The sequence below is a fragment of the Corapipo altera genome, unplaced genomic scaffold, assembly GCF_003945725.1.
Source record: "Corapipo altera isolate COAL_440 unplaced genomic scaffold, ASM394572v1 52b, whole genome shotgun sequence".
NCBI classification, from domain to species: Eukaryota; Metazoa; Chordata; class Aves; order Passeriformes; family Pipridae; genus Corapipo; species Corapipo altera.
Window position 1 is genome coordinate 2,908,470 of NW_020884922.1, and position 17,119 is coordinate 2,925,588.

Genomic DNA, 17,119 nt, shown 5'->3' on the forward strand with positions numbered 1-17,119 from the left:
GTCTGTGGTGTATTCAGCAGGCTTCAAACCACCATGGGATTTTCTGTGGCTGTTTGTCATGCCTGCTTCTCATGATGGATTTTTGAAGGCCAGATGATGTAATAGACTTAAAGAAGGCAATTTTCATTTCTTTAAATGCTATGGCATAAAATGTAAATACTATGAACATTTCCCATATTAAACTATCATTTTTGCATTAATGTCTTAACACTGTGTGCAGTTTTCGTCACCACAGTATAAGAAAGATATTAAGCTATTAGAAAGTGTCCAAAGGAAGGCAACAGATACGATAAAGGGCCTTGGGGGGAAGCCATATGAAGAGCAGATGAGGTCACTTGGTCTATTCAGCTTGGAGGAGAGGAGGCTGAGGGGGAGAGGAGGGGCAGGCACTGATCTCTTCTCTGTGGTGACCAGTGACAGGACTCAAGGGAATGGTCGAAGTTGTGTCAGGGGAGGTTTAGATTGGATATTAGAAAAAGGTTCTTTACCCAGAGGGTGGTTGGGCACTGAACAGGTTCCCCAGGGAAGTGGTCACAGCACCAAGCCTGACAGAGTTCAAAAAGCATTTGGACAATGCTCTCAGGCACATGGTGTGACTCTTGGGGATGGTCCTGTGCAGGGCCAGGAGTTGGACTTGATGGTCTTTGTAGGTCCCTTGCAACTCAGGATATTCTGTGATTCTGTTCTGTGATTTGGAGATCTGGCTCTTCCAATATCATGAAGTTCTTAGTAGGGAAATTTCTTGGCTGGGGAGCACCTGTCTGTGAGTTATATGGGATGTCTCTGCCAAGAACAACAGCAGGTCCTTGAGCTCAGCAGCTGTTTACTGAAGGCAGATCACCTTGGGAAAATCAAGCTGGAAGAAGAGAAGGACAGAAGGAAAGCAGAAAAACTTCCAAGAGCAAAATGAAGAGATTGAAGAGATTCAAGGACAGGGTGAGAGTAGGAGGTAGGAAGACTGGGAGAAAGGCTGTTAGCACAGAAAAGAGAGAGAAGAGAAAGCAAATCACAATCTGCTTATGTACCTACTCAGAGGGACTTCCAAGGGAAGAGCAATACCTGACCCTGCCGGGTCCAACCTGACCTTCTGCACTAGCCTTAGCTTTGGTTTGTTGTGCAAATATAAAAATCTGTCTTAATCCAGAGGCCTGGGATGTTTCTGAGGGTACTTTTATCTGTAAAACCCATAGCAAGAGTTCACGCATTAGTGAGACTTTATGGGAAAACTCTCTCTTAGGTTTGTTCCCTATGCATTAATTATAACTGAAATCTACTTCCCTGCTAAGCTTCAAATTACACTTCAGTCAATAAAGGTTTGTAGGTAAGTAGAGAAAACCATTAAGAGAGGCAGGAGCTACAGAACATGCAGGTTTTTTATATATAAGGAGTGGGCCATGCATGGACAAGTTACAGAGCTGCAGCATAAGCACCCAAATTCTGCATGAAAAGGAAAAATTGAAGGTTTATTGAGAAATAGAGAGAGAAAAAGAGGCCTACAGTTTTGGCATGGAGCCCTGTTTTGTCCCTGCTTCTCCCATTCTGAGTGTTCTCTGGGCAGAAGGATGGAGGGGTCAGTGGCACAGCACAATAGCCCCTGTCCTCACTGCACCCCTATCAACCCCTGAAGAAGTCATGTGAGGAGGATGCTGGAAAGCAAACAATGAGTATGAGGACATAGAGAACTAATAGTGCAGGAAATTTCCTGGAAAGCATGAGGTAATTATTTGAAGAAAAGCACGGAGTTGCCTCCCACTCTCAGCAACTGTGTCTCACACTATGTTGTCTTTAATCAATACTCAAGAGCTATGACATGCAATAATTTACTTCCTCAGCTTCATTTAGGATTTGCATGACAGAGTCTTATCAAAATAGAGCTACTGGGACTGCAAAACAAACAATCAAAGCTGAGTGTTTCTAATTAAATTCTGTGGGATGAACACATTACGATGAATGTCATTTCCAATAGCTTCCCCAGAATGACAAAACAAAGCAGCTGTGAGGGGCATCCACCACAGAGCACCACCACGCGTATTCACATGGTGGTTTTCCTGAGAAACATCTCCAGAAGCTGCTGGCAAACCACGAGCAGCATGGTCTGCTGGAGCAGCATCCCTGAGCTGTCACTGCAGCACAGTGGCAATGGTCACAGCTGGCACTGTTTTACAAGACAAACTGTATGAAGCAAAGAGGAAAAAAAAGGGGAAGTAACGTGAGGACGCCTTGCAGCTCCGGCTGAATTCAGTAAAGATAACCGCGTGTCAGTGGGAACACAGTATGACTCTAGTAATCAAAGTGTTTTGGTAAAAATGGTAGGGAACAGCAGTTAAGGTTACCCAAGTGTCCTTGTATGAGTGCTTATATTCTGGAACACTGACCATTTAGACTGCACTTTAGGGCCACACCAGGTACAAAAGTTTATCTTGCATGAAAACTTAGGGCAAAGACCAGAAAATTTTTTGCCCTTATGGAAATTACATAAACTTTTCTGAGACGTTTCATAACTCATTTGAATAACTGTAAGACACTGATTTCATTTAGGTTGGAAAATACCTCTGAGATCATCGAGTCCAACCATTAGCCCAGCACTGCCAAGTCTACCACTAAACCATATCCCTAAGGTTTTATCTGTGTCTTTTAAATCCCTCGAGGGAAGGTAACTCAACCACTTCCCTAGGCAGTCTGTTCCAATGCTTGACAACCCTTTCAGTGAAGAAATAACCAATCTGAACCTCCCTGGCACAACCTGAGTCTATCTCCTCTTGTCCCATGTTGTTAATAATCTCGTTGTCTGAAAATAAACAATCATATAACAGGATGGTCCCAAAACCTACTTTCAAGAGGTGATTCTTGTTGCCAAACCTGACCAGAGGCTGGTCCCTGACAGCTCATACCTGGCCTTAGCAGTCCCACACACAGGGAGTGCATGACACTGTCCAAAACAACCACTTCCCAAGTTTAGTAAATTAAATCTCTGCAACCTGTACTAAGGAAAAATGCAAAACGGGGAGTAAAACAAACCTATTTTAGTGCTCTCAGGTGGAACCATATACACCTCGCTCTGAGAGAGTGGAAGTGTGTTCATAGACTAAAAGAGATCATCACCTGCAGAGATGGGAACAAAGGAAGGTCTTTGAGGGTTTTCCTTCAGAAATCCTTCCAGAAAAATACCTGAAATTATGTTTTAAAAAAACCAGTCTGGTTCTGTTTGTGTGGTACCAATGGCTGAGCCAGCATTAGGAGGAATGAGTTAGCAGTGAGTAGCCAGTAACAGCAGGATGGTAATTTCAGCTCTCAAACAAGATCTCAACAGAGGGCACTTGAAGCTGCCTCCCTTCCCCAGAAAATCACATATTTAGGAGAAAAACAGCCCAAGGTGCCAGGTGCTCCCCTAGGACCTGTATTAGACCACTTGTAATCATGGAGAAACTCATTCTGGGCAGTTTGAATTTCAGATGCTTTTTGTCCTCTGTCCCTGTTGATATTTGTCTTTTTCATTGTTTTGTGGTGAAAATTCCCCATCCTTTTCTCCTGTCGCAAGGCTTCTTCTGGTAATGGCCAACAGAGAATATGTCCCAACTGCCAAGGCCGGAGCATGTGGGGCAGAGCACTGCCAGTGCTGATGAGAGGAGCCAGGTGTCTTGAGAAATGACATCTGTGACATTTGTCCCTAAGACTTATGGCTTGTGAGGTACCAAATACTGAGAGGCATGGCCAGGGGACTGGGAAGGACGGCTAAGGGAAAGGTAAGAAAGCCAAGGCTGGACAGCTTATTTGGAATATTCTTCAAACGTAAAAACCACAGCGACAATGAGTTAAATTATTATTATTATTATTATTGTTGTTGTTGTTGTTGTTTTTGTTGTTATTGGGAGGGAGGGGTTGCATTCCTGATGAGAAGAAAGTAAAGGAATTCAAAAATAGTGTGAAGGAAGGCTTGCACTAGACTGGTTAAAGTGAGACACTGGACTTCACTGCCTGAGATTGTGGTGGAATCCAGCACTGGAGCCTGGATTATCCTGCCAGGTACAGGCTTGACTATCGTTTAAGGATTGACAGAAGTATGATTCATCCTGCCTTAGCCAATAGGAATGACTAGGGTGATCTCTTGAGACCCCTACCAGTCCTATTCTTCCATGCCTCACAATTGTTATTTCCTTCTGTCTCTTTTGCCCAATTACAATAATGACAATCCTACTCCTCACTGTTCACCTTAAGCTGCCATATTTCTCTGTGCTGTATCTGAACTCCACTAAAATCAAGCCTCTGCTGCTCACAAACCTGCTGGCATACCAGTGGGTCTTGACGAGTCTGATGTATTTGTACTGCAGAAAACGCAGCAAGGTATTTATAGGACATCCATATGTAGAAGAATATTGTTACTGGAATATTGCACTGGAAACAGATTGCATTCCAGAGTAAAACAAAAAACACAGAGAAACAGTAATTATTCACATAAATATATATATATATATATATATATAGCATAATCACTCACAAGGCTGTCAAATGAGACCAAATCCTGCTGCATTTTTGGCAATCAGTAGGCAGTGATGCCATGCATCCCTAGCAGGAAGACAGGATTTGACCTACAACAGCCCTTGGATCAGCATGAGATGAGCCTGATGGGAACTGGGCTACTTTCAATACTTTCTGTGACCATTTCCCCGGAATGCGTTGATCCATGACCTTTATCAGCCATGGCAAATCTGGGGGAGTGGTAATGCAGTTTGACCCCACACACCCCCATTCCCTCACAGACTCACAGAATGGTTGAGGTGGGAAGGGATCTTAGGAGTCAGCTGGTCTAAGTCCCCCTGCTCAACCAGGACCATCCAGTGCAGGCTGCCATACACCATGTCCAGATGAGCTCTTCTTTCCCATATCTTTATTAATTAAATACATTTTTTATTATGTTTGAGTAGTATGCTAAGCCAGTCAAAGCATCTGGGGAAGATGTGCAGTGATGAAAACTTAATAAGATTAAAGAGAAAAAGGCATAAATACTTTTTCTTATCCAATCACATGGAAAACATCAGAAAACATCTGATAGGCAGCAAATCAAACAAAAAAGGCACAAACACATATGCAAATACACAAATATATAAAACATGGGGGGGAAGGAGAGCCTTAAATGCAATCCAAACCTGACTTTCATTGGGTAGAAACTAAAAACATCATTGATGAAACACTGGGCCTTGTTTCTCCTCAGGTGGGTTTGGCCATTCTCTGACTTTTACTTTGCTTCAGAATACTCTCTTTCAGACTAACATGCTGTTGCTTTATTTGGAAATCAAAAGAGCATCAAGATACTTTCCTGGAGGATGCCTTGTGGACATTATTTTAGGAGTTCCTGGCAGGGCTTGGCCCAAACCAAGAGATGTTCTCCCAAACATGTTCCCTGACATGGGAGTTAGTGTTGTCTGACCAGATGCGCTGGATGCAGCCCCACTCTGGGGGTGAGACGTTAAAACTGCACGTCCAGGCTGCCCTGTGCCACTTGATCTCACAGAAGCTGCCCGAGGCACCACCCTGCAGCACCAGTGACTGATTAGTGCTACATGTGCACAAGCTGATGATGTAGCCAAAGCCAAAATTTTACTCACCATATAATTTCCCTTATGAGGTACAAACCTGCTTATAATGAAAATGTAGCATTCTGTGACTCAGAGCTTCACTGAAGTTTATAGAAATCTTCACGGTCATGACATTCATTAGCAAAATAACAGGTACACTTGGTTATTCAGAGCCAGCTAGAATTATCTTAATGAGTCCTCTTGTTAGGAGTTCTCAAATAATCTTATCTTCTCTACAGAACAAGAGCAGTTCACACTTACAGACCAAAATAGGTCCCAATCAACATACAAATCCCAACTACAGACTTAATGGGTTTGGGCATTGCCTTGAGACTAAGCTATTGAATAATATATTAGCAAATTGCAGTGATAATCCTACAACGGTGTTCAAAGTTATTTCCTTTTATGTATTTCTTCCCCACCATGTTATTTCCTTCAAAATACAAGGTGCAATTTTGTCTCCTCTTTCCCAGTATATTATTGTAGTTCAGGACTGTTTATCTTTCCTGTCATCTATTTGCACCTCAGAACATTGCTAAAAACAAAAACCTTTGGGGTTTCTTTAGAAGATGGCAATTGACAGAGAAGAGTTTTAATACAACCACAGAATTATTAGTTTTGGGCAAGACAGCATCAACAACAGCATGTTCTTATTCAGAAGGGTTGTTACAGACTCAGTGGAAACTTGGCAAAACCAAGGAAGTGTAGATTTAATACTATGAAATTGTGTCTAAGGCCCTCCTTACTGAACCTCTCTAAATTTCCTGCAGGCAACTAAAGTTCAGACCAACACTAAACTGTTGAATTGTCTTTCTGGACACTTCTAAAATTTTTGCCATATTTTACCAATGAAATTATATTTCAACTAACATAGTTTTACTTTAAAATACCTTTTTTGAGACTGTTAGTAAGATATTTCAGAAACAACTTAGATGAAAGGGATAATATAAATAAACATTTTTGTTCAGGTTAACTAAGAGATTTTCCTTTTGGCATATGTCTTTTGCAAACAAGTCAAAGTTCTATGCCTTTTTAAGAAAGATGCTGAAGGGAATTACTTCATACTTTTCTTGTCCCATGGTTTGTGAAATATGTTTCTACACTAACCTCAAAAAGAAGGAACTCTTAGAAGATGAAGCATAACAACTTTGAAATTTATTTCACGTGAGTAGAAAATTCATTTGAAGTCTGATGAGAAATTAAATTATGGATGTTAATGCAATTTCTTCTTGTTAACCAGTACACACAGTTCTTTGAAACTTAATCAAGAACAGGTATTGAATTTTTAAAAATGGATGTAATTTGTTAACAACTAAACGGAGATTTTGCTTTAAGTTACAGTGATTTTGCTACCTTAAAACAACCATGAAAAGAACTCTTTGATGTACTTTATTTTATCTAATACATTTTCACATGGCTTAGTCTGTGTGAATGGTAATGAGGATGACCCTAAAAGCAGAACTAAACTGTTTTGTCCCAGCCTAAAGGCACTAAAGAAACAACCAGCTGAGGCAGCCAGTTACTCACTGTTAGAGAAAACTTCCACTTCCCAGAGACCCTTTTCAATTTACTGAAGTAGATACACTCCTGCAAACATCACAATAATGTCAGAATATTTATGCCTTCCCATGGTGTCCTTCTAGTGCTTGCTTTACCAGGCAGCAGTATTAGGAGCAAGGAGTGGAGCTGGGAAGGAAAAGGGGCATGAAGTGATAGGAAAAACATTGTTTGGAAAAAGGATATTTTAGAGGAAAAGAAGGCACACTGAGACCTAATAACAACCCTCTGAGAATTTAAATACATAACTACAAAGTTGCAGTTTTGTAATATGACCCTGTAGTAGTGTATGTGGTCTTCTAAAAAAACCTGGGGTTGAATTTTGTTATATGAATAGAAGCTCCACATGGAAGAAATCAGTCCCTTCCAGTAACATCCCCGGCATTCATGACCTTCTTCCCCAGTTTACACTGGTGTAACAAGAGATGATCAGGTCCCAGCTGATATCTCTTATATGCATTTATATTCTTTTGCTATAGCATACTAACATCTCCATCTTCCAAAGAGGTGGGAGGATGGAGCTTTTTTCCTTAGATGGATGTGACAATCTGAAATAGGGATAGGTAAGACAGTATGTGCCAGTTCCACTCCTAGCCCCAGAGGAGCAAACCAGAACACAGAAGCCACTGAAAACACTATGCTAAAATGTAGGGAGAAAGATCAAGATTAAGAGCTGTTACTAATACCACAGAGCGAGACATGCTTCACACAGGAAAAGATCAGATGCACAGTAGGCTTCTTGGTGCTGAAATCCATGCAAGCTAAAAATAAATCCCCTGAGCACTTTTCACCATGCAGACGCAAGTCTGTCATCCCAAGCAGTGGGTCTGACAGATCAGATAAGGCAGATATGACAGAGCTAATGAATCAAGATATGAAGCAGGTAACTGAGGAGTGAGGCCTGGCCTTGAGTGGCCCAGGTTAGAAAACCAAAAAGAGCTTTCATGGTGCTTTCTTTTCTTCTTTCTTGAAAAGCATCTTTTGTTTTACGAGGCAGAGATGACGAACCCATGACCTGAACAATTATCTGCCTCCCAAGCAAAGCCATGAGATATGTATAGTAGAAACAGACTTCCCCCAGGTACTACTCCCTGAGAGACATGAGACTGCATTCAAAATCTGCTAATCCTCAGAAGCGACCTGCAGTTGGGGATCTATCAAGCATTTGCTCAACTGTGGCAGCTTTGGAATAATCATCATGAACCATTTCTGTTTCTGGAGGAAACCAATATATTTTAATGCCAGATGTTCATCATCTGCTCCAATTTCCAGGATGATTTAGGACTAAAAGTGCATCCCGGAGGTCTCAAATCAAGTCCAGTATCTTGTGGTTAAACCCGAGTTGTTTCTCAGAAAGTCACCTTCACAGGTCTAAAGGCAAGATCTGATGTTGAGCTAATGCCAGACACATGGGTGATATGTCCCTATGTATATAGGGGATGAAACAATTTCAAGTACTGTCTTGTAGCCATGCACAGAATTTAACCATCAGCATGCTCCCCAGCATGGATAAAGTCCTTGTTAGCCACACCAGCCCCTTTCTAGCTGGTGCTCTGGTATAGCCCAGGGACCAGCATTGACCAGAGCCTTCTCCAGATAGAGACAGACAAATCCTACCAGCAGAGTTTGTGGGGGTGCAGCAGAGAAGACTGTAGTCATATGGGCACAAGCTATGTTGTCTCATGACCTCAGAAGAAAAGAAAGAGAATGAACATGCTAAACAAATGACAGGAATGCAGTGGCTACAGAGCAACCACCACTGTAGTTGCCTGTTACCCTTAATACCTACAGATCCTACTCAACAGTGTGCTTGGGAAATATGTCGCGATTCACTTCTGGAGCTTTTAGCACAAAAAGTGAATGATTGAACTTCTCCCACCTGCCACTTTCAGGAATGGCAAAAGTTCACCCAGGGGACCCCAAGGACTCCGGAAACTCAACAGCATCTCCTTTCTTCTGGCTTCAGTGTTGGACGACACAGGTCTGGTAGCAAACCCCAGGAGATTTGTGAGGTAAAACTTGCTGTCCATCCATCAATGTCCCAGTCTCCATCACATTTTTTGAGGACTTCTTACTTTGGGGCTACAGTCCTGTATAATGTACTTTATTTGGAGCTGCAGTCTGGATGTTAGCCAGAAGCCCAGGAGAAGGATATTGCATATCCCCAGGGAACATAAGTTAATGAAGTCCAATCTTCTCCTGATTTCTTCACATAATAGATTCCATGAATTTTATTTATCAACAGCCTAAACTTGTGTGGCTGACACTCTACGGGTTTGGGAAAGCTTCATGGATGCAAGGAAGGTTTAAATTAAACCAGGTCACATCAAGATTATTCTAATTTACTTCTTCTGGTGCTTGCAGAGTTGGCTTCCACTTCAGTTTCTACCTCAAGAACCCCAGTTCATAGCTTACACTAATTAGGCTCCTAAAGCAAGATTCATGCTAATGTGTAGGTAGAAATACAAATGCAATTTGAGTGCATTACCATACAGCTGCCCATCAGAGATGGTCCACTCTACCTCATAGCCCAGTGTCCCTGCAAAGCAAAAAGTGGTGCATAAAACACCCCAGTGCAATGGCACCAGCACCCTTCTGTGTCCGAGGGGAGCTGTCCTGGGCAAAAAGCATTTCATTGGCCCCAAAATAGGAAGGGGATGGTCAGTACCCACCCAAGGGGCCATAGGAACACGGGTCTGGTTTCCATCCAGGGCAGGAGCAGAGAGCCCTGCTCAAGGGGATGAAGGGAGGGAAGGAGATGCCAGGTTTCTTGGTGCCATTTCCCTCCCATGGGCACAACTCATCACTGCCTATGCCAGCCTCTGAGCAGGAAGAGCCACTGGCACCCTGGGGCAGCTGGCCTCCACCTCCATATGGGAGGGTGCTGCATCATGCTGGCCATTGGCCTTGGGAAAAATAACTCATCAGTCACTAATGGAGAGTCACAGGAGATGCTCCTACTATGTAGGAGTAGATGCCAAAGAACAGCTGAGCAGGGGGGCTGGGGTTTATTTTTAATTTTGTAAAGTATATTTGCTTCCACATGATCCTCTCATTCTTCCTCTCACAGCACATGTAAATAGAGAGACAGTAAATGACATACTTAGGTCCTAACAGACTGAGCCACAGCACAGAGCTGCTGCAGATCTCACTGCTTGCTGTGGCTGTCTTCACAGACGTGCCTGCACTTCATGGAGACATTTTCCTTTTCCTTAAACTCCAGGGCAAGGGCATCCTGCACTGCTTATCTCTGCTGACAGATCCATGCACGGTACAATCCCAGACCACCACACGTTTGGCCACTAAGAAAAACCTCTGGATGTAAAAACCCTTTGTAGGTGGAATCATGTTTCACTCCTGTAAAGTTTATTGGCTTATCTACAAGGGCTCTCAAATACAGTTTATGAGCCTGTAAATGCTCCCTGCCATGAAATGGCCCCAGGAGCCAAGGGATAACCTATGTGAGCTTTACCACAAGCCTTTTAACAGGAGAAGCACGGGGATGTGGTGCAGGCTGCTCCAAAGGGGCTGTAGGGAGGGTAGCTGTGAGTGCAGGGAGGCTGAGCACCTTCCTACAAACACCACCACCTGCCTCCAGCCCAAGACTGCCATGGTGGTACTCAGGCCAGCTGGCAGCTGGGCTGCCCTGCAGTTTTGGACATGGCCCTGAAGGTACTTCTGCCCCTGCATCAAAATCTCTCACCCTCTCATGGTCTTATATTCTTGCCTTTCATTGAAAGTGAATTTTTCATTGCAGTTGTGATAAAATTAGGACAGCTGCTGCTGACAATTAATTAGCTTCAGATAAGGTCTTTAGGGTGGCCATTGGGAAATGAATGAATGCTGTTTAAGCCAGCACTGTAAATTCCCCCTTAGAAATCTCTGCCAGCCTTCACCCTGCTAGCAGGCACCAGGCTGTTGAAGAAGGGGCACTGCTGGTTTCTGCTTGTAGGGCTGGATCCCCAACAGCCCAGCACAGCCCAGCACAACCCAGCTGAGCAGAGCAGAGCACAGCACAGCACAGCACAGCCTTGCTCCTGGGTATGTTCTGCTAATGGACTGCAGCTTCATGGGCTTATGGTTTGGTTTTGTTTTAAATGGGTGTTTGTTCTAGGGTAGTCAGAAACACTGCTGGTCCTCAGGAAAGGTGAATACCTGCCCAGCATGGTGCAAACTCCACCTTCATCCTGACTTATTCTCCACCTCACCTGTGTGTAAGTATTACTTCATGCAGAAAGAGCAGAGAATGGGAATTTATAGCTGCTTAGCACACCAAAGCCACACTTCCAGCCTCACATCTATCAGACATTGACAGGGTTCAGTGCTTCCAGTGGCTCCACATGATAATGAAAGAGAGTAGACTTGGATTTGATATTAGGAAGAAATTGTTTACTGTGAGAGTGTTGAGGCACTGAAACTGGTTGCCCAGGGAACAGTGGATGCCACATCCCTGGAAGTGTTCAGGGCCAGGCTGGCTGAGGCTTTGAGCCATCTGGTCTAGTGGAAAATGTCCCAGCCCAGAGCAGGGGGTTGGAACTACATGATCTTTCAGATCCCTCCCAACCCAAACAATTCTGTGATTCTATGCTTCTGTATTCGCCAGCATCCTGGGTAAGGATCTTCAAGGTCTGTGGAAAGTGCTTCTCACCCCAGCCACAGCCCTCACTCTGCACAAGCAGCATTTGTGCTGAACATCCCTGATGCATGTGCAATTGTGGTAACCTTCATTTTTTCAGGCCCACAAGCAAGAGTAAATGTTTTGGGGAAAAATTGCCTTTCCTACTCCCAGGCAAAAATTGACCTTTTTACACAGTTGATGGGAAAATAACCAGACCCTGTCAATTCAGACCTACATGTAGCAGCAACAAGGGAAATACATCAGCATCCATGACACAAACGAAACAGAAGTGGGAGTGATTAGTCTCTGTTTTACAGGCTTTGGGTAAGACCATTTTAGTTTAAAATACAGCCAGCACGTGCTAATGCTGTCACCTCCATCTGATCGATGTGGGAGAGAAAGAGATTTGCTTAGGCAGGTATCATACCACAAAGTGCGGCAGCACCGAGAGTGCATGTAGTGCGTTATAAGTGACAGAAGAGGTTTAACACCCAGCAAGAAACTCATGTTTTTAATGCATGCAAATCTAATGGGCCCAAAGTGAATACAGCCAGACAGTGGGAAAAAAAAATAATGAAAAAATCGAGTTAAAAATACAATTATTTTTCAATTATACAGAGGAATTCTTATCCAGTGACTTTGTGTTGCAAACAGACATTGCAGTAGGCCATGTCCTACTGTGACAATGCCTGTGTTTATCTCAGCAGCTGCATGTAATATTTCTCCATGAGTTCTGTCTGGCCTCAGCAGCCTATTGAGAGCTGTAAAGCATCCTGCCTGTGCCAGGTGCAGCATATGCACCCCATGGATGTGACTGCTACCTGATAGCTCAAGAGGACTGGGGGGTACAAGGAGGAAAGTTCAGCAGCTTGACCCTCTGTCTGGCTGCAGGGTTTGTGGCATTGGCCAGCTGCTGTGCTTTCAGAAGTGGCCCTAAAGGCATCCTTGCTCTGCCCTCAAACCATGCTGAGTGCAGGAGAAGGCGGGAAAATATTTTTCGGCCCTAAGCCCTGCTCAGCTAACAAGATAAGTTAAACAGATGGGACCAGATGCATGGAAGGGGCTTGTAACAACAGGAATTGTGGAGAAATGAACAAGAAATGCTTTTTTCCCAATACGTTAATCAAAAAACATGCGCATAGGGTAATGGCTATAGGATGGAGTAGCTGCAGTACCCCTCAGGCATGGTCCCACTAGCCCACAGAGGGATGACTAAGCACCATGGGTTTTATCACTGCCCTGTGACTCTGCAGCCAAGACTGGAACAGCCTTTACTCGCTAACCTGGCTTAAATTCATCAATGGAAACTCTTCCACAGCTAGCTAGACAAAAGGAACTCACCAACTGAGATAAATTTCAAAGAAACCCCCCTGCTTTCCTGCAGCCTTGATTTAATGCCCATTCTCCCTACAGTCCCAACCCCCCAGATTTCCTCCCACCTGGAGAGCTGAGAAGTCTGAGAGATAGGAAGGTGTTGTGAGAGTTTCCATGCATCAGAAGGTGCTCTAGATGTCCTTGGACACAGCTCTGGTCTGAAGGAGTTGCCCCACAGCTGCCACTCTCCCAAGGGACACCCCAAGTCCTGCTCCATGCCATGAGGAACAAAGCAAGCCTGTGCTCAGAAAAAGTTAACACAGGAGCAAATAAACCAATAAAGTCTCATAGAAATGCTTTAAATGCTAGAGACCTAGTAATGGAACATTCAGTTTGGTTGAAAATTATATTTTTTTCAAAGCTGTAAATTATCCTATCAAAGAGATCTAAGCCTTCTGGGACCTGTCTCTGCTCAGGCTTGCCCACATGCACAGGCCCTGTTTTGGGGAACAAGGGTCTCTCCGCTGATGGGGGCTGTAGCTCAGAGCAGAGGGATCTTGGTGCTTTGCATTGATACTACCAAGGTCAGAGTGGTAACAGCCATGGTGGGACTGAAACTGTCTGGCCTCAGGCCTCCTCAGGTCTGCTCTGGGCTCCTTGTGTTGCATGCTAGCAGTATATCTTCCCAGCACTTGTGATTTTCCAGGCCCCCAAAGCTGCTTGTGCTATGACTTCCAAGAGAGCAGATGGTAGCACTGGTGTTACTATTCAGTACTATTATTAGATATTTATGAGCCAATATTTGTGCTACTCACCATTGGGTTCATTTCCCCAGAATTGGGGTGATGGGGCTTTTGCAGGACATAAGTGACCATACGAGTCTGCGTATGATGATCATTTTTGTCACACAACTGCTGGCAAAGAGGAGTGAACCAGCTGCCACTCTTACTGTCACCAGCACACCTTTTGCCTGTCATACGTTTCCCACTCAGAGCATGTCACTGCTTTCAGGATCCCCCAGCCCTTCCCTGGGTGGTCCCAGTTTCCCAGGAGTTGACAGAAGTGGCACCTCAATCTGCATTCAAAGCTGCCTGTGAAGCAGCAAACAACCCAACCCACTCTGGAGAACCCCCATGGCAGAGGCCAGTGACGGTGACCACCATCAGCACACAATGGGCCTGGACAGGCTGTTTGGTAACAGGCCTGCAGACACAGCACAGGTGGAGAGCCTGGACAACCTCCTGCATACTAAGGCCACTGGTTGGGGAAAGGATTCTTGCATGTCCTCATAAAACAACCTAAGTATAACTCTTCTACAAACACATCTGTGGGCTAGGGAACAGCGATGGGGAGACAGACTTTCCCTGTAACTCTCAAGTTCAGCTTAGACTGCAGTGCCAGAGACTTTCATCAGATCAGTAAAACTTACTTGGATGTTAAGACTTGTTCTTAACATTTCTCCTGGATCTGCCAATTGACAAGAAAAAAAAAATTCCACCAACTACTCTGCTGTCTACCCAGAGCCTGCAGTGTGACTTTGGGAGCCTCCTCACTAAAAAGGAGTGACTTAGGGATGAACTGCAACAAGACCTTGTTTGAGAGGCTTGAAGAAATCACACCAGCCACATGAGCATGCAGCCTGGTCTGAGCCCAGGCTGGAGCCAGCAAACATGCTTCTTATCAGCATCTGCCCCCATTTTGTCAGCCCCATGCTTTGCTGCAGGCCTTTCCTCTGGCACTGGTCCTGCACACAGGGCTCAGTGAGACCAGTATCTGCTGGTGAGGACCTCCTCTTGCCTCTGCACAGAGACACTCACTGAAGGAACAGGCACCACCAAAGCCCAAAGATGGCCTGTCCCCATGGCAGGAGTCAACACCTCACCCTTGATGCCAGGCTGGTCCACGCAGCTCACTGTGGCAGTTCTCCTAATGCCATTACAAGCTTACTAGAGATGCTGCAGTAGTTACATGAGGCCATTCCCAGAGTAACATTAACCAAACTGTGGACTACAGCAACAAAAGGGATTGAAGATGTGGATTTGTGAACCCATCAGCAGCTGCACTAGAGCCCATGCAGTGATGAACAGTGCTGGCAAAGCAGCGGCAGTCCTGGGGAAGGACTTTTCCCATGTATATCTCTCAAGCAAATTTGTGAAGAAGGATCTGCAGGGCAGGAGCCCCTGGTCAGCAGCACTCCAGTGCGATATTGGCAGCACTGCTGCCTGTCATAGAAATCTCATGCCTGTCACTCACGAATGCTCTTATTTCAATAGAAGGATGAAAATTCAACAGGGAATTCTGAGCCTGTCCATGTGACTACACTCACACAGCCAAATACCAAAGCTACTGTTGAAAGCAGGCATGTGTGCTCCACACTGGCCAAAAACAACCATTCATTTTACCTTCATTTAAAGTTCAAAAAACTTTAGCTTAAGATTTCGGTTAGCAGAGCACAGTTCTATCCTCAGGGCTTGGTTTCTAGAGCCAGATTACACGCACTGTGGTGGGAGAAGTCTCTGGCTGTGCTGCTGCCATCATCTGTGCCCAAGTAGTGAGGAGCAGGGCAAGGCAGGCATCTGCAGGCAAACAAGGAATACCATCTCATAATAGCAATATTAGAGTGCCCATCTTGCCCTTCTGCTTTAGGGAGAGGGTTTGCTAAAACCTGACATTCAACAGCTTCTCTCCTCGACTCTGTACGCTGCTGCGTACATGTCGTGCGTACACACATCTCCGTGTGCCAGACATGCACACCCGTATCATGGTTTGTACCTGCACATGTGTATTTCTGCTCAGTGCAGTGTGGACAGTGGTCCCCAGGCACACAAGCATCCTCCTGGTAAACACATACTCGGCACACATAATATTAACACATCAGCATCTCCGGAGACTGACTCCCAGAAGGAGCTTTACCTAATATAGCAACAGAAACATTAATATTTGCTGACTCAAGGGCTCCACCAGGAGGAAAAAACAGTCCGGATCATCCCCTAGGAAAGGCTTAGAAGGAAGATGCTCCTCCAGCAGGCTGGGGGGGGTGACTGGCAGGGAGGCCACACTTCCCCTTTCAAAGCTTTCATCATTCAAATACAAGGATGAGAAATGTGGCAGAAGTGGGTTAGCACAATGTCAACCGGTCAGGGGCTGACCACAGATCCAAGGGTGCTGCCACGCACACAGTATCCTCATCTGCTGCTAAAATCTTTACCAATCCAGAAATACTAAGAAAGAGGTTGCTAATTGCCCTGCTTTCACCCACTTTCTTTCCTTTTCCAGCAAGGGCTGGGAGTAGTCACTGACCTACCGCACTCCGCAGTGCTTTCGTGGCCAGAGTGCAGGGCTGGGAGCACACTGTCGGCTTGTGGCTACTGACAATCAAGTCACGGGGTTTGCTGGGAGGCACGTGTCTGCTTGAATGGGAACAGTGGGAGCTACAAGAGGCCATTTTGGAATTTAAAAGGTGTGACTGTACCCATGAGCCTCGGCTCCTATTGTCGCCCCCAGACAGGTTTCTGCTTATCTGACCATTGCAGGTATGTTCTTCACCATGAGACAACCCCTCCAGAAGCACCTTCTTTGTCCCACTGACTATAATGGAAGTCACACACCACTCTGACTCCAACCCAGAGCACACAGACCACATATACTGAAGCGACGAGTCACAACTTCTCTCACACACCCCCATCAGGCTTTTTTGACTGCGATGGCCACAGCTGAGCCAGACCCACCTTGTCCACCAGAGCTCTCACAGGCACATTAGGTTTCTGCCCAAGACCCAGCTCTCCAGATCCTCTCCCATTAGTGGGAGAGGAAGGGATCCTGTGCCCTTCGGGCCTCTCAAGGAGGCACAAAGGGGCAGCAGGAGCAAGACTTTTGACCTGACAGCCTTGATGACACCGATACCCGCAGGTGTGAAGCTCTGACAGCTCAGCCCCAGCTGCCCAGTGCTGGGTTGCAGGCAGGTGCCTAGCCAGCCCCAGCACAGGGGGCTGAACCCTGCAATGCTGTGCCCAGGCAGTAAGGGTGTCTGCCCCGAGGGCATGATGCCCTTGATATA